This window comes from Elephas maximus, chromosome 5 (genome assembly GCF_024166365.1).
Source record: "Elephas maximus indicus isolate mEleMax1 chromosome 5, mEleMax1 primary haplotype, whole genome shotgun sequence".
Lineage (NCBI taxonomy): Eukaryota > Metazoa > Chordata > Mammalia > Proboscidea > Elephantidae > Elephas > Elephas maximus.
The window spans coordinates 19,557,274-19,583,688 of NC_064823.1; positions in this window are offsets into that span (position 1 = coordinate 19,557,274).

Genomic DNA, 26,415 nt, shown 5'->3' on the forward strand with positions numbered 1-26,415 from the left:
AGGCATAAAAATGGATCTCTTCCAGTTGGTTGACCAGGTACCTGTCTTCCAAATTTCTTGGCATAGCCGAGTAAGCACTTCCAGCACTATATCTGTTGAAAGATCTCAATAGGTATTTATCAATTCCCAGAGCCTTTTTCTTTGCCAATGCCTGTAGTGCCACTTGGACGTTTTCTTCCTTCAGTACCATTCATTCTTGATCATATGCTGTCTCCTGAAATGATTGAACATCGACCACTTCTTTTTGGTACATTGACTCTGTGTATTCCTTCCATCTTCTTTTGATGCTTCCTGCATCTTTCAGTATTTTCCCCATAGAATCCTTCACTATTGCAACTTGAGGCTTGAATTTTTTCTACAGTTCTTCTGGCTTGAGAAATGCCAAACACGTTCTTCCCTTTTGGTTTTCTATCTCCACGTTTTTGCACATGTCATTATAATAGTTTACTTTATCTTCTTGAGCCACCCTTTGAAATCTTCTGTTCAGCTTTTCTACTTTATCGTTTCTTCCATTTGCTTTAGCTACTCGATGTTCAAGAGCAAGTTTCAGAGTCTCTTCTGACATCCATTTTGGGAGGTGGGGCCAAGATGGCTGAATAGGTAGAAGCTACCTCGGATCCCTCTTGCAACAAAGACTCGGAAAAACAAGTGAATCGATCACATACATGACAATCTACGAACCCTGACCATCAAACACAGATCTAAAGAGTTGACCCGAGTGACAGAGACTGAGAAAGAACAACCACGGGGAAGCAGCGACTGTTTTTGGAGTCTGGAGCCAGCGTCCCAGTCAGGAAATCTTGGCCCCGGGCTTTGGACTAGGCACAGGAGAGCTGAGCATGGCGCCCTGAGATGGCACAAACACGGGACACAGCCCTAGCCCCCAGAATTGACCTCGGGGGAAGCCCAGCCAGTGCAGCAGGCAGCACAGCGAAACGGCTGACAGGAGAACAAGTCACCGAGAGGCAGCAACTGGTTTTGGAGCCAGGAGTGTGGCGTCCCAGCTGGGGAACCTTGGCGCTGGGCTTTGGACTGGGAGCGGAGGAACTAACCACGGCTTCAGAAACAGTGCAAACACAAGACACGGGCCTGACCCTCAGGGGCAATCTCTATCCAGCCAGCACACACAGTCGATGTGCCCCTCGGGAATCTCAGATAAAACAGTCATCCCAAGCAAGATAAGTAACTTTGTCTATATTCCGGGGTGCTACTCTCTCCTATTGATCTGAACCCTCCCCTCCTGTTCCCAGGCAGCTTCATTAACATTGGAATTTCCTGAGCCAGAGAGTGAACTGCGCTGTGGTTTTTCTTTCTTTTTTTTTTTTTTTTTTCTTTTTTGGTCTTTTCCTAACCCATTCTCCTTGCTGGAGAGAAGCAGCTACAAAAAACCCAGGGACCAAAATCCTTTCCTAATTGGACTAAAAACACAGAACCAGCTCCAGCCAAGCATATGTGATCCACAGTCTTGGGCTTTCATCCCTACATGGAACAAGGTGGCTATTATAATGCAAAGGCATCTCTGATAGGGATCTGACTGTAATTGTTTTAGTGGATTACTGGAAAGACAAGTTTCCCGGGTCTGATATCTCTGCGTATTCAACAGAGCCCTCACTGACCCACAACAGGGAACTGAGGGCTGAAACTCCCCCCAGACCACCTAGCCTCCTGCCTTAGGGGTCTAAGGAGGGTGACACCTACCAATCCGTAGAGGTACTTGCATTGGGGGCCTAAGGTACAACTGCAGAGCCCACCCACCAAGGTGCTTTAGGAATAGAGACACACCTACCTCACTGGCACTTGGGGGAAGCCTGTCAGCATCCTGCCACCCCTGGAGTGTGAACCCCTACTGCTACTAGAGTCTGGTGCACACAACTATCACCACTACTTCTCTAGGTGGCTAGGTGACAGTCTGCACCACACACTTGATGACCCAAAATCAGATTCTACTCAAGAATAGTGAATGGACTCTTAGGCTTATATATCTGGTAACAGCCCAAACCAGCTGATAACAGGACATAAGTGAGTAAAGGGCTACAACAATCAAGACAGTGCAATCTAGTAGCCCATCTCTGTATATTGAAAGAAAACAAAACAAGATAAGACTCAGTGAGCAAATATAGAATAAATCACTACAATATCTTTGTGATGGCTCAGAGACAGCAATCGATACCAAACCACATAAAGAAGCAGACCATGATTTCTTCTACAACTCCCCAAACTAAAGAATCAAAATCTTTCCCAAATGAAGATACAATCCTAGAATTGCCAGATGCAGAATATAAAAAAAACCTTATTTACAGAATGCTTCAAGACATCACGGATGACCTTAGAAATGAAATAAGGCAATCTACAGAAAAAACCAAGGAACGCACTGATAAAGCAGTTGAAGAACTCAAAAAGATTACTCAAGAACGTAGTGGAAAAATTAATAAGTTGCAAGAATCCACAGAGAGACAGCAATCAGAAATCCAAAAGATTAACAATAAAATTACAGGTTTAGACAACTCAATAGGAAGTCACTGGAGCAGACTCGAGCAATTAGAATGCAGAGTGGGAGATCTGGAGGACCAGGGAATTGACACCAATATAGCTGAAAAAAAATCAGATAAAAGAATTAAAAAAAATGAAGAAACCCTAAGAATCATGTGGGACTCTATCAAGAAGAATAACTTGCGTGTGATTGGAGTCCCAGAACAGGGAGGGATAACAGAAAACACAGAGAGAATAGTTGAAGATCTGTTGGCAGAAAACTTCCCTGACATCATGAAAGATGAAAGGATATCTATCCAAAATGCTCATCGAACCCCATTTAAGATTGTCCCAAAAAGAAAATCACCAAGGCATATTATCATCAAACTTGCCAAAACCAAAGATAAAGAGAAAATTTTAAAAGCAGCCAGGGAGAAAAGAAAGGTCTCCTACAAAGGAGAATCAATAAGAATAAGTTCAGAATACTCAGCAGAAACCATGCAGTCAAGAAGGTAATAGGATGACATACATAGAGCACTGAAGGAGAAAAACTGCCAGCCAAGGATCATATATCCAGCAAAACTCTCTCTCAAATATGAAGGTGAAATTAAGACATTTACAGATAAACACAAGCTTAGAAAATTTGCAAAAACCGAACCAAAGCTACAAGAAATACTAAAGGATATTGTTTGATCAGAAAACCAATAATATCAGATACCAGCACAACACAAGGTCACAGAACAGAACATCCTGATATCAACTCAAATAGGGAAATCACAAAAACAAATTAAGATTTATTTTAAAAAGAAAAAAACACTCAAAACAGGGAATCATTGAAGTCAATATGTAAAAGATCACAATAATCAAAAAGAGGGACTAAATACAGGTGGCATAGAACTGCCATATGGAGAGGGATACAAGGCGATATGGTACAATATGAGTTAGGTTTTTACTTAGAAAAATAGGGGTAAATATTAAGGTAACCACGAAGATGTATAACAACTCCATAACTCAAAATAAAAACCAAGAAAAACATAATGACTCAGCAAACATAAAGTCAAATACTATGAAAATGAGGAACACACAATTTACAAAGGAAAATGTCTCAGCACAAAAAAGTAAGTGGAAAAATGAAATTGTCAACAACACACATAAAAAGGCATCAAAATGACAGCACTAAACACATACTTATCTATACTTACGCTGAATGTAAATGGACTAAACGCACCAATAAAGAGACAGAGTCTCAGACTGGTTAAAGAAACATGATCCATCTATATGCTGCCTACAAAAGACACACCTTAGACTTAGTGACACAAACAAACTAAAACTCAAAGGATGGAAAAAAATATATCAAGCAAACAATAAGCAAAAAAGAGCAGGAGTAGCAATATTAATTTCTGACAAAATAGACTTTAAAGTGAAATCCATCACAAAGGATAAAGAAGGACACTACATAATGATTAAAGGGACAATTGACCAGGAAGACATAACCATATTAAATATTTATGCACCCAATGACAGGGCTGCAAGATACATAAATCAAACTTTAACAGAACTGAAAAGTGAGATAGACACCTCCCCAATTATAGTAGGAGACTTCAACACACAACTTTCGGAGAAGGACAGGACTTCAGTAAGAAGCTCAATAGAGACAAGGAAGACCTACTTACAACAATCAACCAACTTGACCTCATTGACTTATACAGAACACTCCACCCAACAGCTGCAAAGTATACTTTCTTTTCTAGCGCACATGGAACATTCTCTAGAATAGACCACATATGAGGTCATAAAACAAACCTTTGCAGAACCCAAAACATTGAAATATTGCAAAGCATCTTCTTAGACCACAAGGCCATAAAAGTGGAAATCAATAACACAGAAATTAGGGAAAGAAATCAACTACTTGGAAAGTGAACAATACCCTGCTGAAAAAAGACTGGGTTATAGAAGACATTAAGAAGGGAATAAGGAAATTCATAGAATGCAAAGAGAACGAAAATACTTCCTATTAAAATCTCTGGGACACAGCAAAAGCAGTGCTCAGAGGTCAATTTATAACAATAAATGCACACATACAAAAAGAAGAAAGAGCCAAAAGCAGAGAACTGTCCCTACAACTTGAACAAGTAGAAAGTGAGCAACAAAGAATCCTTCAGGCACCAGAAGAAAACAAATAATAAAAATTTGAGCTGAACTAAATGAATTAGAGAACAGAAAAACAATTGAAAGAATTAACAAAGCCAAAAGCTGGTTCTTTGAAAAAATTAACAAAATTGATAAACCATTGGCCAGACTGACTGAAGAAATACAGGAAATGAAACAAATAACCCGAATAAGAAACGAGATGGGTCACATCACAACAGACCCAACTGAAATTAAAAGAATCATATCAGATTATTACGAAAAATTGTACTCTAACAAATTTGCAAACCTTGAAGAAATGGATGAATTCCTGGAAAAACACTACCTACCTAAACTAACACAATCAGCAGTAGAACAACTAAATAGACCTACAGCAAAGAAAAGAGATTGAAATGGTAATCAAAAGACTCCCAACAAAAAAAAAGCCCTGGCCCAGACGGCTTTACTGCAGAGTTCTACCAAACTTTCAGAGAAGAGTTAACACCACTACTACTAAAGGTATTTCAGAGCATGGAAAATGACGGAATACTACCCAACTCATTCTATGAAGCCACCATCTCCCTGATACCAAAACCAGGTAAAGACACCACAAAAAAAAGAAAATTACAGACCTACATCCCTCATGAGCATAGATGCAAAAATCCTCAACAAAATTCTAGCCAATAGAATTCAACAACATATCAAAAAAATAATCCACCATGACCAAGTGGGATTTATACCAGGTGTGCAAGGCTGGTTTAATATTAGAAAAACCATTAATGTAATCCACCATATGACATCCATTTTGATCTTTTCTTTCTTTCTTGTCTTTTTAATGACCTCTTGATTTTTCACATATGATGTCCTTGATGTCATTCCACAACTTGTCTGGTCTTTGGTCACTAGTGTTCAAAGCATCAGATCTATTTTTGTGATGGCCTCTAAATTCAGATGGGATGTACTCAAGGTTGTACTTTGGCTTTTGTGGACTTGTCCTGATTTTCTTCAGCTTCAAGTTTAACTTGTATAAGAGCACTGATGGTCTGTTCTACAGTCAGTCCCTGGCCTCGTTCTGACTGATGCTACTGAGCTTTTTCTTTGTCTCTTTTCACAGATGTAGTCAATTTGATTCCTGAGCATTCCATCTGGGGAGGTCTACTTATACAGTCACCATTAATGTTGTTGAAAAAAGGTATTTGCAATGAAGAAGTCATTGGTCTTGCAAAATTTTATTGTGACATCTCTGGCATCATTTCTTTCACCAAGGCCACAGTTTCCAACTACCAATCCTTCTTCTTTGTTTCCAACTTTCATATTCCAATCACCAGTAGTTATCAATGCATCTTGATTGCATGTTTGATCAATATCAGACTGCAGAAATTGGTAAAAATCTGCACTTTCTTCTTCTTTGGCCTTAGCGATTGGTGCTTAAATTTGAATAATAGTCCTATTAACTCGTTTCCTTGTAGGCATATGTATGTTATGCTATCACTGTCAGAGTTGTACTCCAGGATAGATCTTGAAATGTTCTTTTTGATGATGAGTGTAACATCATTCCTTTTCAATTTGTCACCCCTACCATAACAAGTTCGTAGTCCACTCTTGGTGAAACCCTAACACAGAATCCTATATTCATATTGGAGAGGATTTATTGTCCTATAGATTTACACTACAATAAACTCACATTTCCACTTTTAGTTGGACTTTGAAAAATGCATGAAAGAATTTCTGTGGTATTTATCAAATTCTCTCATTTTTCACTATTTCAACATTTACCACTTTTTTAAAAGCTTTTTTCCCTTTTATCTTTTTTCCCTTTTGCCACAAACCATCACGTCCTGCAAAACATGGAAACTGTATGCCTTTACGTGGATGTCACTAAAATTCCTATTCTGTTCACCCCAATTTATCTGCACTTGCTTCTATCCTTATCACTATATTTTACTAAAAATGATTATTCTTTCACACTAAAAATGTATCTTTTTTTTCACCTGTGACTTAGGTTTCGCCCTTTTCTAATTTCCCATATTTTCTTGCACCTTTTCATGTCACTTAAGGATCTACTATACCACGCAATTTTTGTATGCACCAAAGTAAGTGTAAACTCCAAATCATCCATCCATATGCTGATGAAGATCCAAATCCACAGTAGCATAAATATAAAACATTGGATTGGATTACAGATTTATGTAGAATCACATAGGCCTTTTATTGATACACATAAGCGCACTCTACTACGTATTTTGTAAACAATTTCATTAAATTATATATACCCCTTCTTATAATCCCCCTGCATTACAGCATTGTCATCAAAAATAAACACCATGGCACTTTTCTTCCTTACACATCTGATTCTAGAAAATTACAACTGCACAGCCTTGAAACATCCCCTTTAAGTTCTCAGTTTAGATATTAATTTCATCACCTCTCTGCTGCTTTTGTTCTTCATTCACCAATTCTATCTGCTTCAAAACTTCCAACTTTCTTTCTTCCAAAGGTGAGTGAGGTTTAGCTAAAGAAGGCAGAGTAGTTCACAGGCCTCATTGACTGTGTCGGTGAGATTCTATTTAGGTTAATAGTTTAGGAAAGGAGTTGCTCAATATAGCCTATTCTGCCTTGCTAGAGTTTTCTTCATTGGGATTAATTGGTCTCCATTTGCCATTGGTTCTCATGGCTATATCGCATTTTGGTTAATTTGTTAAGGTAGAGATTTTGGTCTAAATTCAGACATTTCTGTGTTTCCTTACCAAATTGTTATTTTGATAACATTTGACAGCACCCCAGAAATTTTTTAAATCATAATTCTGTATATTCACTAACCAGGTGGAAAAAGTTCAAAATGTGAAATTGACAATAATGACATGAATAATTAAAGCAACAACAAACAATTACATAGCACTCACAGCTTGCTAAGCCTGTGAAAACCAGGGCTTCATAAAACAAGCGTTGCTTTTGCCTTTACTTTTTATAGAAGAGGGACTAAGGCCCAGAGAGATTTAGACAATTGCCCAGAGTTAACCCTGCCAAAAAGGAGAAGAGCTGAATTTTGAACCCACAATTTATGTCCTTAAACTGATGCAATACTACTATCTGTATAAATTCTAAGTTCAGAAGTATTAACACAATGAAGAAAATAAAAGCACAGATACACAAATCAAGAAATTTGTTAACAGAGGGCAAATAGTTCAAGGTATTTCTGAACAAAAACGCCTTGACAGAATAGGCTTTAAAAACAGATTTCATTAAATTTAAGTGATGGACACAGAAACTGCTTTAGGACTCTTTGACATAGTTCAGGGGTGGCTCCCATCATTTGCCTATGCTCTAATTATTAATATTATTATTATTTTTCAAAGCAGTGAACTTTGAACTTCAAGAGAAGAGAATCTCTTTAATTTATAATTTTTATATAATATATAATAATATGAAGTATTAATCTTACTAGTTTCTTAGCCTTCTGATAGTTTTTATTTTTGTTTCAAACGACCCTGTGAGCTTCACCCTCCCTTCCTCAACCCAAAATTTACCACCAAGCTTAGAAGAGGTAGATGGAAAAAAAAAAGTTCATTCAAAGTCAAGTTCATTCAGAGTCAGGTTCATTCTAGCTTTATTTTTATTCCTACAAGATACCAATTTCTAACTTTATTTATAAGACTGAAATGAGACTGTTTTTATGTTCACCATGAAAAAAAAATCATAAAATGTGATGAGTATGTATTTTGTTGTTGTTATTGTCATTCCTACTGCTGTCCCTGGCCCTGTTTACCTCTTGCTGCTGGGGAATATTACATGCTTCTATTTTCTTCTCTTGTGACAACATGTGAGGAGCTCTGGTAGCACAGTTGTTAAAGTGCTCAGCTACTAACCTAAAGGTCAGCTGTTCAAACTCACTAGCTGCTCTGTGGGAAAAAGATGTCTGATCTGCTTCTGTAAAGATTACAGCCTTGGAAATCCTATGGGGCAATTCTACTTTTTCCTATATGGTCACTAGGAGTCAGAATCGACTTGACAGACGTGGGCTTTTTTTGATGGCAAAATGTATGAATGATTTCTTGGTATGATGTTATCTTGATCATTTATTCATCCCATAAATTTTTAGGTGAGCAAATAATTAAATATGTCAAAAATGCCAATGTCTCCCAAGTTTTTACTGAATTGATTGAGAATTTCCTGGAATAGGGCACACACCATAAAGATTCTTTTGAGAGAATGGAATTGGATGGAGGGGTTGGGGTAAATTAAATGGAAGAAAATGTAGTATGTAAAATAGAAAGGGAACCAAACTAAACACTCAAAGAAGCAGAATCTTGAGAGACAGGTAAGTTTTGGTTCAAGTTCTTTAATTTACTTACAGATATAACTATGTTGAAGTGACTTTACCATTCTAAGCCTTTGTTATCATCTACAAAATAAGAAAATCAAAACATAAGTCTTAGTTGAAATTAATTTCTGCTTTTAAGAATTAAGGAAACAGTGAGTAGACTGATTGGTCTATGAAGAAAAAAAGAGCCGATTACCAGGACAGTGTTGTAATAATTGTAAAAAAAAGATCTATTGAGGATATAAATCTTAGTCAAATTAATTTAAATATTAAAAAAAGTTTACCTTTTGGTTACTTGGTTAATATAGTGTATCTTGCAATTCCTACAAATTAATAAAATATTTTTTTACATCAATTTGTGGCTGCTAGTCTTTTTTTTAGTCCATGTAGTACATTGGTTAAGCGTTTGGCTGCTAACCTAAAGGGTGGAGGTTCAAACAAACTCAGTGGCTGCGTGGGAGAAAGCCTGGTGATCTGCATCTGTAAAGGTTGTTGTTCTGTGTGTGCTGTCCAGTTGATTCTCATTGCTACCCTATGGACAGAGTAAAACCGTTCAATTGGGTTTCCGATGTAGTAACCTTTAAAGCAGCAGGCTGCCACATCTTTCTCCCGAGGAACACCTGGTGAGTTCCAGCCGCTGACTTTCAGGTTAGCAGCCGAGTGCTTAACCACTGCATCCAAGAAAACACTACGTGGCAGTTCTACTCTGCCACATGTGGTGCTATGAGTCAGAATTTACTAGATGGCACTTACCAACCACAACATTTTGTGATGGATAGAATAGAGTGTGTTTATTTTGGAGGAGGGGTTCTTCAAAGAAGAGAAAAGAGATTGGTAAATTCCAGGCTGTTAGCCCTTCTCCAGAGGAATATTGTCTTTCAAATGTTTGCAGTAGAAAATTACTAAGGAGAATTTTGTGTGAGAATTTGTTGAATGGTATTATTTTTTCTCCTGAAGCCCAGTTTCATTTTTCCATCCAATTTAGCCTGACTGACACACAGGGGTAGATTATCCAAGAGGCAAGATAGGACAATTTCACTACAGATCAGTAAGTAAGCACAAGCAAACCCATGCTTACGTGGCTCACTGGGTCATCTGCCACTGTCAGGAACTGGAAACTCAAAAAGAGCCTTTGATTCTGTAGGAAGGTACTGTTGATAGGCAAAGGCAGGTGCCAGCTACACCTAGAATCAGAATCTTTGATGTGGTGAAAAAATGTGAAATTGTTCACTACAGATGACCCAGTAAGCAAGGAAAACACTGTGCTTACTTTGCCCGTTGCAAAATCTAACCCTGCTCTTCATGGGCCAGCACTTCTCAGAAGGGGACGCCAAAACTTCCTTGGTGGTCTTTAGGTTTTTCGGGGGGCTGGTGTTTGATGTGTTGGTCTGCAGGCTGATTCATAACCCCAGCTGCATCTGGTAAACACAGTTAAGTAAATTCTCTCTCCAGGTAAAGAGCGCTATTCCTTACCACGAATATTAATCATACTTAGCTGATTTATATTAGGTAACTCTTTTTACTTGATTCTAAAAACAATTTTTTTTTTTTTTAAATTATCTGTTTCAGCCTTTTCTCAATGTTCTAGTTGTAGTCTTTAGCCTCTACCTTAGACCTTAGATGAGAGTGTTAACCTCACAGGTTTTCATTTGAATTGCTACCTCTTGCATCCTGACAGGAGCATAATAACATTAGAATATGGGTCTTTTGGCTAAAGATGTACATTACTGCACGTAACAAAAATGAAAATTTCCTAATTTTAGACTTCTTAAATAATGTCTGGTGATTGAAAAAGATTAATTAGCTTAAGGAACAATGCCTAAATATAGGTCAAGATAAAACATAAAACCAAATAAAGATTTTTGAACTTAGTGATACCTGTGTACACCGATCTCTTTAATCCTCTCAATTGATCAGCCCTATCTTCTCTTAACACCCTTCTTCAACCAACTTAGGTTACATGGAACACTATTTCAATAATAACCTACACTTTTGCCTCTATTTTTTTGTTTGAATACTATATCTCCCCAAACAACCCTAACCTTGGATGATCCTAATCATGCATGTACTCTGGACCTTCAACAGAGCACATGGGGAGAGGCCCATCAGCAGAGACAAGTTCCGTTAGAAATTTGTCATCACCCACTTGGACACGTCCTCAATACACTGCTTGTAAACTTGACAGGTTTCTCAGCTCCACTCATTCAGTCTCTAAAAAATTAAGTCAACCCTCTAACTACCCTTGTTCTCCTCCCTTCAATGTTGGATGACAATTTCTACAGAACAAAAAATTACAGTCAGTTGCTGGGAACACCTCACTTTCTCAGTACAAAAAAAAGAAAAAGAAAACCTTGCTACTCAAACGTGCCTGCTCACCAGGAGCATGAGCATGACCTGGAAATTTGTGAAATGAAGAATCTCAGGCCCCACCTCAGACCCCCTCATTAAAATCCTGTTGACATGAAGTCTTTTGATCCCCACTCAGAGCAACCCTAAAGGACAGAGTGTAGAAGTGCCCCCATAAAGTTTCCAAGGTTGTAACCTTTCTCCTGCAAAGTGGCTAGAGAGTTTGAAACACCAACCTTTCAGTTAACAGTTGAGTGCTTTACCACTGTGCCACCAGGCCTCTTTACCCCAGACCTACTGAACCAAAATCTGTATTTTAACAAGGTCTTTAGTTGATTTTTGTGCATTATAAAATTAGAGAAGCACTGAAATGAAAAAAGGCACAGATTTGTTCTCTTTCTCTCCTTTGAAAAGTGGTTTCTTTGCCTCCCTAAGGCATACTTATTTATTTATTTGCTCTCTTGCTTTCTCAGAAACTTACACTGGGATTCTTCTTTCTCTCCCCAGAATATTCAATTTCCTCCACATTTCCCTATACTGTGTTCACTTTTTAGCTTGTAAGTTTCTCCAGTTAAACACTGCTTAAAGGGATTGTCTGATAACTGAAAGGCTGGCAGTTTGAAACCACCATTGGCTCTGCAGAAGAAAGATGTGGCAGCCTGTTTCCGTAGAGATTTACAACTTGGAAACACTACGGGGTCACTATGAGTAGGAATCCACTCGATGGCAGTGGGGGTTTATTTATCCTATTAAAACAGTATAATTACTGCTCTAATTTTCTTCTTGCCTTCAGAGTCAAACTTCTCAAAGGACATGTTTATAATCAGTGTGTTGATTTCCTTATCTAATAGTCACATTTCAACTCCACTAAAAATGACCTCTGGGACATTACTTCACTAAATATGATTCTCACTAAGTTCATTCAACATCTTCAAGTCTCTTCACATGTTTAATTCATCAGTAACATTTGACACTGTGGAAAGTATGTATAAATAAATAAAGGAGGACATAAATGGTGGACAACTCAGCAGCTTTACCTCCCCACTTTCTTCTTCCAAGTACTTTCTAGTCATTTTTCCCTGACTTCTGAGTTCTGAGGAGGCCAGTACGCCAACGTTAAGGCATATGTAAAAACCAGTTCAGTTTTCTTTTTCGTTTTTTTTTTTTAGTAAAGCAAAAAGAAAGTTTTATTTGGCATGTGTTGAAAAAGACAAAAGTGGAAAATGGACAAGCATGCTTCCACAATCATGTCTGCCCAAATCCAAGGAAATAGTACAAAATAAGCAAAAGCGGGAAAACGGACAAGCAACAAGCGTGCTGCTAGAGCCATGTCTGTCCAAATCCAAGGAATATTACAGAATAAGCAAGAATGGGAAAATGGACAAGCATGCTGCCACAGCTACATCTGCCCGAGTCCAAGGAACGTTACAGAATCATCAGTATATATTAACATTACAAATGGGCAAAATCATTGAAATCTTCACTTTTTCACAGATTAGCCAGAAAGTGTGTGGTCCTACATTTTGAATCATCTTTCTTATCAGTCATTGGTACAGGTTTCAGTAATGACAGTAAGGAGAGTCTTCATTGGTCCAACAAATTTTCTTTTCACCAAATGCTAATAGAAAAGAGTGGACAGTCTTTTGTGTTCTGTTTGATTGGCTTGCTTATGTGAAAGTTTCCCTAAAATATACTTTCAAAGATTATCCTAGCTATTGTCTTTATACCTCAGGGCTCAGTTGATGGGTCTTTGTGAGTCCTTGTGAGCCCAGCTTCAGCTGGGTCACATTCTCTATGCTCAAGGACAGGGAATGATGACTCCAATATTATTTCCTAAATCATTCTCTCCTTTTGATCAGAGATTGAAGATAACACATCGATGAACAATACCCAGACTTAGTTGTGCTCCTAAATGGCAGTCATTGCAGGCTCTTTAAACTCACGATGCTGGTTTTCCACTGCATACCATCTGGTTCTTTATCGGGTTATTAAGTAAGAGTGAAGTTCTCATCAATCACATCATCGAAGTGAGAAGATTCACTGTACATTGACATTTTAGCCTGAGGCCTTCTTTTGCCTCTTAAGTGAGTAAGACAATAGAAGATAAATTTTATTATGCCTAATCAGGACGTAGACGAAGAGTATTACTATTCCTTGCAAATAGTGATCTAGTGCATATACTTATTCCTGATGGTAACCAACCAAATAAATCTGGTGTTTGTAAGGGTGTTATAGTGTGTAACCAAGTAGTTTGCTGTCCAGTTCTATGTATATCCTGTTCTTCTCCTGTGCTATTTACCTAAATGCAACAATAGGTATTTGCTACAGCACAGATTACACTTTCTTGGGACAATAAAAATCTAAGGCTATTCTGTTATCTCACGTCAGCTTGGTTTATGAGGTCAGAGATAGATATTGTGTTTCCATCCCACTAGAAACTTCATCTGTTATTTGTCCTATGGTGATTGAGGAATTCCTTAAGTATTTCTCTAATTCAACCATACCCTAATTAGGAATTAAAACTACCAACCATACCCTGAATTTTGGACCAATGAATTTTCTTCTGAAGTTCATTTTACAATGGGTAACAATTTAACATTACCTTCCTAATATTTACTAGAATTATTACTATGAATACCTAATGATAATCCTAAAGCTCCCAAAGTGCATAGGACATGCAAATTCATTATCACTTGGAAAGGTGTCACCTAAATTAGTACAGTTGGATCTACCACACAAAAATATATATCTATAAGAAGTACAGCAGTGGTTTTGGTGGGTTATAAGGAGTACACAAAATTTGTCTAGAGAAAACAGAAGAGATAGAAAAATTTACATGTGACAAACAAGTTTCTATTAGAGAATTCTTGATTAGCAAGATAATACAGGATGGACTTCTCCTGTTGGAGCTCTTCAATTAATCTCTTTAAAACATACTGAATGTTCTCCCTGAGGGCAAGCTACCCCTCTCTGGTTTACCTATTAACAGTCGTGGGTCACTTTCTTAGAAACAGAAGTGAAACCTAAGACAAAATGGAGCCTGAGCCATGAGGTCGATCTCCTCTGAGAACCTGGTTTCTTTAAGATACACAATATTCTGTATAACAAGAGGGTGAGAGTTTCATTACAAAAATTAGACAAGTATTTCATACATTGTCTTAAAGACTAATTAAACTATTTATTGATTTACCTTAAAAATAGTTCTCAATCTGATCTTTGAAGTTGGTTTCCTAAAACAGACTGAATTCTTCTTATTTTTCAAAAAAAAAAAAAAAGCACAACACCCAGAGCAAAATGGTCATACTAGCTTATCCGGACCATTGTTTGACTCAAAGTGGCTTCAGGAAGCAGTTTTTTCTTTTTTTCTCAAAGCTTGAGGTTTAAAAGGATACCCAAAGGCAATGTGAGTTACCCCAACCTCCACGAAAGCCAGTAATCTGGATTCCAGGAGAATTCCGTACAACTCTTTTACGGTTCCCTCCTTTGGATCATGATTTTACTATAGAATCTTTGGCCAAAAATGCTCAATAAATGGTAATTGGGCACCATTTGGTTTTTCAGATCCCAGGCACCATACATTGAAACAGGAAGTAGAATAAAAACACTGACAATAATACTAGGTCAATTGTCTGAAATAACCAATGAAATCAAGACCCTAAGGTCTTTGAAACAAGGAAAGAAATCTCATAACGTGTTTGTCTACGCATAAGCAACATCAATAACTGCTTTTCATGTGCCTCAACAGGAACTACATTCTGCAAAACCTCAGATTGCATATTAATGTAAATACAGCAACATTTATCTGTTAAGGCACAAACTGTTTTTTGAGAGAACTGACAGGAAATCTATGAGTCGGAATTGACTTGGCAGCAGTGGGTTTGGTTTGGTTTTGGTAATGAGAAATCTAATGCTATTCTAATTTGTAAAATCATAGCTTGAACTTCAGACATATCTCTGGTTATGACATTTATGACTTTGCTAAGTTTACCAATGGAAATTTCTAATGCAAGAGTTATAATATCTAAACCCATTGGACAGATAATTTAGAAGAAAGGAAAATGGTTTTTTATATCCAGAAAGTAGGACCTTAAAGCATTTCTTACTTCCATAAAGAAAGACCATAAAACGTCACCAATATTCCCACATAAAAACCCTTAGGATCTTTTAGTTTACTCAGTCTTATGTAGCTGATTTCTTTTCCATGTGATTCTGGATCAGACTGTGAACTTGTCAGCTTCTGCATAGGAGTTCTGGAAACCTTGATTTAGTCTAGTCATAGTCCCTTTTGAAAGTCCAATATAGTCCATCTTTTGTGGAGATATTTCAATCAAACATTTTCAGAAAATCAGCAAAATAAAAATTTACCTGGAGATGACAAAACAATATGCCATGATTAACTCATAAACATAGTACTGTTAATAGCAAAAGACCTGATAGAAATTAACTACAAGCATAAAAAGTAAAGGCCAAATAAAATCTGTTAAAAAAATTTAGATAAAAATATTTCTAAATATAACCATTAACTATTTTTAAAGAACTTCAGATATGATAGATAATAATCTTGCCTAAGAATATAAAAATGTTTTTTTTTTTAAGAATATACCAAGATTATCAAGTCTCTAAATACCTGAATAGTAATAAAAATAACTTCATGTAAAGGATGCACATTCTCCAATCAAACCATTGGCTTTGATGGTGCTAGATTAAAATAAATAAATAAATAAAGTTGTGACCAAGTTAACAATAAAGAAATAATAATAAAAATATGACTTACTATTATGTGTTTGTTGTCTAATACCAGGCTAAAACATAAGAGGAAATACTAGCATATAAATATTAACCCAGTGAGAATTAGACACTTCTCTTAATTCTGACATGTTTCATGTAATTTATTCAATAAAACTTTTTAGCACTTTTCCTTTATAAAAATTTTTGAGGCTTTCCATGAAGTCTCAGCGTTGTCAGGAATTGATCGTAGGTCATTGAGAAACAATATTTAAGTTATTTAAGCAAAGATCTTAAAGGTAAAAACCTTAGCTTTTTTTTTTTTTTTCCTAAAGCCATGTGGCTTGGTTTCCGGCTCAGGAATCTTATTATAATGAGAGGCAGAACCTTTGTCTTTAAGAAAGATTACACAGAGAATAAATTAACATTTCAACTCAGAAATCAAAGAAGATTTTGTTATTTTAACAGCAAGAAACCCATTTTGTTATTATTATTATTTTTTTAATGTTAAAGCTTCTAAAAATCTCATAAATTAAACCATTAAACTTTATTCAGGCATATAAAACTTCTGGGCACTTCAAATAATTTTTTTTTTTTTAAATAAACCTCTTAGATGTTGTCTTTGTTGCATATTTCTTATAGTAACAAAAAAATTAAATTTGAAATTAAAAATTTAATTTCTTATAAAAAAAATAGTACATTAAATGGCAAAAATGAGCTCACTCATTAGTAGATTTAAACATACATATTCTTTCTCATGTGGCATAGAAAACAAAATATATAAGCTTAAACTATGACAAATATCTATTAACTAAGTTTAACATCAGTTAGTTACCTGTAAGGTCTTGGAAATTATTTGAAGCCTGTATACCATAAAATATAACTGTTGTTGAAAGAAAGTCTGTTTAAACATTTTAAGTTTTCATTCGACTTTTACTATTTCTCATACTTTCCAAATCAAATTTTAGCCCTTAGAGGTTTTATCAAGTGGCTTTGGAGTCAGAAAATCTCTGCTGAACTGACCAGTTCATTGATAGGGATAGAACCTTAAGTATGGCTACAGTTGGAAACATTTTTTCAGGCCATTTCAGGTATGTCTCCTTGTGATTTCTATTTCTTGGCTTCTTAAATTTGTTTACAGCTCTTTTATGACTGGGACCCACCCAATTTACTATAGTAAAGCAACATTTTTTTTTTTTTTTAATCTTCTTTTTGTCTTAAAAAGGTCTCCATCTAGTTAGAGTCTTTCAAAAGCTTCCCTGGAGCTATATGACCTTGGAGACTATGGACAAGGGAGGCCTGATCCTGCCCCCCTACCCCAACTCTCTGGACTCATGGGAGACATTTGCATATGTTTAAATTGACCTAGGAATTTTGAAGGCCAAAAGACAACTAATTTATTTCCCTTTTACTGTTCCAGGACCGTTACTTTTACTTTAAGACAAAACTATCCATTTTTCTTTAAATAAAACACATTTCATATAATATCTAGCTTAAGTTACTTAGAAAGGTTTTGCGTCTAACGTTGAAATACAGAACATAAAGACCCTGGTGTACTTTTCAAATAGACTAATTTATATCAGTTTCTCCAAGTAGCTACTAGATCTACATCATAAGACAGACACGAGAATTTTTCTGGACAGTTCTATGACACCCTTACAAAAAACAGCAATTCTCAGCCATAGCCTCCAATCTGATACAAGAAAGAAGCTTAGACACAACATTCTAGAGCAGAAGAAAGCTCTCAGAACAAAAAGAGAAAGAAAGACCACATAAACTCATCACATAATACCACACAAAACAAGGAGATGGGTGTCCTAGTTTCTTAAAGTGTATATACCAATTTTTGGTAAGATTTCTTCAATTCAATGGACAAAACAAGTTCTAGATAAACTAATTAACTTGCCGGAGCCTCAGATGGAGGAATATTAGACCTTTAGACAAAACATCAAGCATAAGTTCCCTAAAGAGGAAAGAAAGAACACCACCACAAATGGAAGCTCACTTTCTCAAAGTGGTCACAGAAATTCCAAATTACTTCTAGTATATTCGATGCATAGCATTTTTAAATATGAACCCCAAACCAGTGTCTCCAAGTAGGGGGGAAATCCAGGCTCATTTATCAAAGAGACTGAGCTCTAAGGTACAAGCTTTTCATTTCCTTCTTTTTGAACTTAATTCATTCTTCTGGCTACAATCTTATTTTAGACCATAAATATACTAGTTCCTCTGATTTGGAAAGCTCTTTACAATAGCTACTGATGATTTTAATTTCAACATTGTGATTCTTCATTGAGAAACTATATCATAAAAAAGGTACAGACTACAGCTTCTCCCTTAAATTTCATAACAAAGGTCAGGAGCTGCCATCTCACCCTGAGAATTTGGCAGAACAGAGCACTATTTTCCAGGTTTTCTTTGAGCCACAAAAAGAAACCTAACAAGGAAAGCTGTAGGGTTTGGACAATGTTTTGCTTAGACCAATGTGTACCTTCATTATGCGAGAGTTTTCTTGTGGGTGGCAGGCAGCCTAGTGCTCTAGGCTCTAGACCACCTTATCCTGTCGCGGGAGATTTTAACACTTGTGATGAGCACCAGTGACTGCCCTAATGGCTTGTACTGGTTGACCCACGCCTGAATTTTTGCAGCTCATAGTGGCTCAGAGCTCTTTGAAAATAGAATTACCTCTTTAATGTTTCAAATGCCCTAATCCACACCTAAACTGCAGTTCACCGTTAAAGTTACTAAATGTCACTCTTAACCAAACAATCAAACAAAAACCAAAGAAAGATTCTCCTTAATCAAACAACCGGTTTTTCAAACACATGTGCCAAACAAAACTTAAGAATACGTGAAAAAGAGAACAAAAAAGAATAAGCAAAGGCTTGCTTTCTGAGAGCACTCACCCCGTCAGTGTCGAAGGGACATGGAGTGGGAACATGTGGGTCCAAAATACAGGGCCTCTCTTTGCTAGCTTCTGCTCTGCAGTCCCGGTCTCCTTGAAGTAAACTGGAATTGTAGCTTCAGATATCCTTGATAACCACGCCATTAACTGTTGTAGAGAAAAAAGATCACAAAGTTTAGTAAACAAAAAAGAGTTTTATTCGACTTATATTCAAAAAGTCAAAATGGAAAATGGACAAGCACGCTGCCACAGCCATGTCTGCCTGGATCCAAGGAAATGTTACAGAATAAGCAAAAGTGGGAAAATGGACAAGCCTGCTGCTAGAGCCATGTCTGTCCAAATCCAGGGAATATTACAGAATAAGCAAGAATGGGAAAAAAGACAAGCATGCTGCCAGAACCATGTCTGCCCAAGTCCCCAGTTCAGTTTTCTTAACTGCTCCTTGCCTAGCTCAGGGAATAAGGTTAAGCACTTTCCAAATTTTCATCAAAAAAATGAATATACAATTTAGGCTGAGTTCTTTTCCCCTAGTTGTCTGTTAAAAGTTTTATTTCTTTTTTAAAACACTCAGATTTTTATGTTCCTTTTTTTTTTTCTTTCTCTTTTTCCCTGGGATGAACTAGTGCTTACAGGGAAGAATGGTCTTCTTACATGGTGAATAAACAGAATGAAGATAAGGAGTTTCTCTACCTTTTCATCCTCGGGATTTTATCCTTTATTCAATTCTAAAGTCCCTTCAGGCTTATGAGCCAGAAATTGAGTTTTTCCTACTGCCGTTATTTGAACATCTTTTAGAAGTGCAATATGAGTTAATGTAAAAGAAAAAAGAATTTTCTAAGCCTCTCCATTAGTATTCAGAAGTTTGAATATTTAACCCAATTTTATTCTCAAACACCAGTGGGATTTTTAGATCAATTTAAGTCTTCCAAAACACCTGAGCCTGTACAATTCCCTGCTTTCTGCCGGTGTATACCAAGAAACCTATTCAACTTCTGATTGTTTTCTTAGTTATTGCAAAAAGATATTGGGAGGAAGTAATATATGCTCATTACAATTGTGATTTCTTAGTCTTCAATCAATAAATAATTCACAGGAGGAAAAAAAGATGCCATGATTAATTTTTGAAATGATATTATATTAATAATTTTATAAATATACAAATATTATACATTATATCAATAATTACAGTATAATTATTAACTTATCCTTATTTTAAAGGATTTTTACTTTTTTATCTTGTAAACCTAGTTTTTTGAAAAATAAGGTTTAAGAAACACTGCTATAAAGGAGATTCAAAAGCAACCATTAAAAATATCTATGAGGCTAAGTTGCTTCAATAATGAAAGTAACCAGTTTCTGATCTCCTGCTCTCTCAGGAGCACACACATACACTCACACACACATTCAGCTACATGATTTAACACTCTCTTTTTTTTTTTATAGTATGTATATAAAAAAAAAAAATTTTTTTTTTTTAATGTATATTTTATAGGTGAAGAGACTAAGGCTCAGACTGGTTAAGTATCTTGCCCAAGATCTCATCCTTAGTCATTTTTACCAAAAAACAAAACCCACTGCCCTCGAGTCAATTGCGACCCTGTAGGACAGAGTAGAAGGCCCATAGGGTTTCCAAGGAGCAGCTGGTGTATTTGAACTGCCAACTTTTTGGTTAGCAGCTGAGCTCTTAACCCCTGTGCCACCAGGGCTCCTAGTCATTGCTTAAAAAAAAAAAAAAAAAAATGAAGAGGGCTGCCAACCAGGATAATCTAAATCTGAAGTTTACGTTCCTTCCATCTTTCCTTCATTTCTTTCTTTCCATTTTCCAGTTAGTCACTGGACAGGAGACACTGTCTGCCTTCTGGGAAGTTCCACACTATTCTCATCCAGCATTTGAGCTTTGATTAGGAACTTCTGCTTGAGCTGATGTAATCTCTGTGTATTTATTTACTTGGCTTTTCTAAAGAAACAGCAATAACCTGGTGGCTTGATTGATTGTCCTGACGGATGTACCTTCCAAGAGTGTAAGGAAAACCCTGCAATTTTCTGCAAGATTCAAAGTCATTTTCCACTGACCCTGATCAAAATGCATCCCTATAAAGAGAGAAATTTCCCATATAAGGCATCAACCAGCATAGCGATGAACCTTTCCAGCTTCCATTGTTTCCTTCCTCTCTGTAAGCCCCACCACTGGAAAAACAATCCCTTATTTGCTCCCACAGACTTTCTGATGTGAACAGACTCAGGAGTTGCTACACATAAACGAGCAACCTCTTTTCAAAGAACCATTGACGATGCCTCCGAATGTTTTTAGCTTGTGTGACAAAAAGTTTGTCTCAATATAGATCGTTATTTGCACAGCATTAAGGGAAATTAAATTCTGCTGGCTATGATTTTTTTTCTGTACAAATTAATAATATAAAAAGACTTTCCATACAACATGATTGATGTAATTGGTGTCACTGAATTGTACACACGGAAAATGTTTAATTGGCAGAAAAGGAAAGTGCTCTGTAACATTCATAATCTAGTATAAACTCTGAACACCTTGAAGTGTTTTTAAATGACACCCCTAGAGAACAATTTTTGTAGCCCTTTAGAGATAGCTTCGCAGGATTCATGTTCCTGAGTTCACATCCAAGCTCTAACCCTTAGTACTGATACTTCGAGCAGTGAATTTTTCTTTCAAGATTCCATTTCCTCATTTTTAAAATGTGGCCATTAATAGTTCCTATGAGCCAGGGTGGTGCAGTGGTTAAAGCACTTGGCTGCCAACCAAAAGGTCGGTAGTGCAATCCCACCAGCAGCTCCACAGGAGAAAGATCTGGCTGTCTGCTTTCCTGAAGAGTACAGCCTTGGAAACTCTATGGGGCAGTTCTACTCTGCCCTGTAGGGTTGCTGTGAGTTAGAATCTACTCGACAGCAGTGGGTTTGGGGTTTAGGTTATGATTTAGGATTGTGTGTTGAGTAACAAATGAGATAATGTTTCTAATTTTTTTTTTTTTTTGCACAAAGCTTGGAACATTGTATGTGCATGTGAAATTTTAGGAATTTGGTGCATCAACTTTTCTAATCAACAGATGAGTTAAAAATAGACAACTAGCTTGTTTTCAGCATAAAAAAAGATGCTATTACTTTTCGTCTTTTATTATGCTAGACACTTGGAAGTAATCAGATTTACTGTTGTTCCTTTAATCTCTTAAATCTTTTATTTGAAAGTCCACCAGCTTTCTCCTATATTCTTTGGAGGAGCTTTTTCCTATTGTAATATTTTTTCCCTCCATAGGATCCATGAAGCAGCCTTTGTTCCAGAACGAGATAAAAACTTCAGCTGAAGTCTTAAGCCTTTTATACCTCTCACCCTTGATAATATAATTTATTCTTTTCTTTTTTAAAATGCGGCATTAGAAATGCCATACCTGTGGAATTCATTTTTTACTTATTTATTGTATACTTCTGAAGGATTGAGATGAGGACTTAACCCCCAATGATGAAAAAAAGATGTATTTTATAAAGTTATAGTCCCACCCTGAGGCTGAGCACCATGTTTATGTTCTTGATGCTTTGAGGTAGGTATGTTAATTTTTTAACTTGGCTCCTGTAAATTGCCAGCACTCTGGAATTTCCTTGAAAGTTTGATTTGATGCAAAAGTTATAAAATTTGTCTATAAAACATGCTAACACATTTAATGGAGTAAATATTCTTTTTTTATCAAAAAGAGAATTATCTTTTACTTATTTAATCCCTCTATTGTCCCTGGATAGCCCCAATACTTCTAAACAACAAAAATCACATGAAGAATAGAACCAGGCTATGGAGTGTTGGAAAGCTACACTAAATATGCTGAATTCCTCCTTACAGAAATCCTGAAATTCAGTATCTGTAAACCAGATGGTTCTGTGTTCCTAATAGCTGTTTTTTTCCCAGTGTCATAGGTTAGGAATAAATCCTTCCTTCAGTAAAAAAAAAAAAAATAAATAGAATGCAGAAAATCTATATGAACACATGTTCAGCTATTTTGTGATAGGTAGTCCAGGAGATAGCATACCTTCAGCTAGCTTTTGGCTGCTCCTGCTATATTCCCCCCACTAGAGCAATCAAGGAGAATTACCATACCATTTGCTTGTGTTTATGCCATATGAGAAAGCTTTGGACATAAGCTGTGCAACTCATTCTGATTGCTACCAAGTAATTCTTTACAGACCTGTAAATCAAAACTGTGGCTGATTTTCAGCAGCACGAATGTCATGTTGTAGAAATTTGGCTAATTAAAACTTTATGAGTGGACAATTATAAGGAAAGGTCTTGTCTTTGAGAATAAAATTAAAACAGTCACTAGACAAGAATGTGAAATTTTACCCCAGTGTATATATGTATTTTTTAAAGTATGATCTTCTCTGTTTACCAGAGAGGGTAAGGTTATTAATAAATTCAATGATAGTTTTTTTTTGTCCTTTAAATCTTCTTAAAGTCTCATCTGGCATAGCATTCTATAAGCCAATCTGCTTTGTTTTCAATTGTGTAATTACACCGTATGCCATGCCTTCTTGAGTTGATTCTCTAAATTTAACCAAAATAAACATGGAACTAAACTAGTTGCTGCCAAGTCAATCCTGACTCATAGTGACCCTAACATGTGAAGAGTAGAACTGCACTCCATGGGATTTCAAGCCTGTGACCTTTCAGAAATATATCACCAGATTTTTTTTCTGACATGTCTCTGGGTGGGTTTGAACCACTAACCTTTAGGTTAGTTAGTGTAGTCCTTAAATGTGTGCACCACCCAGCAATTGTTATGAGCTCATCTGCTAAACAAATGCTTTGCTGTTAGAACCTACCAGCCACTCTGGGAGAAGACACCTGGTGATCTGCTTCCTTAAAGATTACAACTTAAGAAACCATATAGAGCAGTTCTACTCTGTCCTATAGGGTTGTCATGAGTCAGAATCAACTAGATGGCACACGACAATAACAGGCACTGCCTAAACATTGAGTTAGTGGGCAGAAAAATTTTAACAGGATTTCTGAAGCTCTGAGTGATTATAAAGAAAGTAGGAAAAAGTGTGTTTTTGTTTTGTTTTATTGCTCATTAACGAAAAAGAAAGTATAAAAAACATTTTAAAAGGGAGAAAGAGATGGATCAAAATCTAGGAAGATGTTTTTAATTCTCTGATAGAAAGATTTGAGCTTGACTAATAAACCCAAGAAAACATAACACATTTGCTCGGTGGTTGACTAATGATAAGTCTGATAGTGTTTGCCAGTGTATCTATTTGTGGATGCTGATTTTCATTTGGTTTTGATTCTGTTTTGTAATGTCTGTTCCAAATGTCACAAAAATGAATCATGAAATAAACAAAGCAATGGGGAGTACTGTGTGTCCTTACACTGTACACAACATTCCACCAGCTGTTCTATTTGGAAACTCAGGGTAGGGCAGTCTAATTCCCAGGTGGTGAGGAGCCCCTGGGAGAACCTCCTAGATCAGGCGTATTTCGCTCACCTATTTGATGAAGTCTGTCCATGTATGCTTTCTCCTGGGGTGGAAACATTTTAATATGTCAGCCATAAGACAACAGAGTAAAAGGATTTAAGAGTAGATTTTGAAATAAAGAAAAAGCAAGGAGAGATACCTTGAAAACTCCTACTGGCGACAAAAGGAACAAAAGCATAATGCCCAAGAGCAATTCAGAGACTTTTCATCTACAAAATCCTCCTTTTTAGGATGCAAGATAAAAGGGAGAAAAAAAAAAAAGACACAATTCCATGTATGATTTGCAACAAAACAAACTTAATTAAATTTGGGAAATGATGAAACTAAAACGTTCTTTCTGCCATTCCCATGATTGGTGAAAATATCATTAGCCTGGCAGCCTGCAGGCCTGGGACCTAGTCCCAGGACAAACACATGTTCTTGGATAAATCACTCCGCTGAGCCTAAGTCACAGAACAAAGTGTAAAACACATGAGGGTCTGGTCTGATCTGTGTACATGTGCTTTGAAAACTGTAAAGCATTACGAGAACTAGATAGATTTATATCATTGCTCGCATTCTAACTCCTTAAAAAAAAAAAAAACTCCTTAAATTAGATATAAATGCTGTATTTCTTATAAGGTGAATCTAGAGTCATATTCTAATCACGAAAATAAGTAGTTTGTGTGGGCAGAGGAGAGTTCATTCCATAGGCAGGTGTGTAAAAATGAAACAATAGCCTCTTCCATTTTCCAAGAGTTGCCAGGCAGTGAGTTTGTGAAGAAAGACAAGTAACCGCTATAGTCTCAAATTAGAGCCGTTTGACTTAACGCTACCATTTTCAGTTGTCTCTTCTTTTCTCTCTTCCATAATTTAATAAAGTTTAGGAAACCCTTTTGGGAAAAGGGGTTGAATTGAGTAACCTCTCAACACCTCTCACTACTCTCCTCAGCTCCTTTTAAAAACTGCTATCCCTAGTACGTGTCAGTTTGTCATACTGAGGTGTTCTGCCTGTTGCTATGATGCTGGAAACTATGCCACTAATATTTCAAATACCATAAGGGTCACTCATGGTGGGTAGGCTTCAGCTCAGCTTCCAGGCTCAGACTAGGAAGAAAGGCCTGGATAGCTACTTCCAAAAAATTGTTGCTGTTGATGCTAGGTGCCATCTAGTCAATTCTGACTCATGTCAACACTGTGTAAAGCAGAAGGAAGCACGGCCAGGTCATGCACCATCCTCACAATCATTATGTTTGAGCCTATTGTTCCAGCAACTGTGTCAATCCATCTCATTGAGGGTCTTCCTCTTTTTCACTGACCCTGCACTTTACCTAGCATAATGTCCTTTCCAGGGACTGGTCCCTCCTAATGACATGTCCAAAGTATACGAGATGAAGAGTCTTCGTACTCCCTTCTAAGGAGCACTCCGGCTGCACTTCTTCCAAGACAGATTGGTTCATTCTTCCGGCAGTCCATGGTATATCCAACATTCTTCACCAACACCATAATTCAAAGGCATCAATTCTTGTATTTTCCTTATTCCTTGTCCAGCTTCTGCCTGCATATGAGTTGAAACACCATGGCTTTGGTCAGGTGCACATTAGTCCTTAAAGAGTCATCTTTGCTTTTTAAGACTGCAAAGAGATCTTCGGCAGCATATTTGCCCAATGTAATGCATCCTTTGATTCCTTGACTGCTACTTCAATGGGCATTGATTATGGATCCAAGTAAAATGAAATCCTTGACAACTTTGATCTTTTCTCTGTTTATCATGACTTTGTTTATCGGTCCACTTGTGAGGGCTTTTGTTTTCTTTATGTCAAGGTGTAATCCATACTGGAGTCTGTGGTCTTTGATCTTCAACAGTTAAGTGCTTCAAGCCTTCTTCACTTTTGGCAAGCAAGGTTGTGTCATCTGCATAACACAGGTTATTAATGAATCTTCCTCCAATCCTGATGCTGCATTTTTCTTCATACAGTCCAGTTTGTCAGATTATTTGCTCAGCATCTTTTGAATATGTATAGTGAAAGGATACTACACTGACACACACC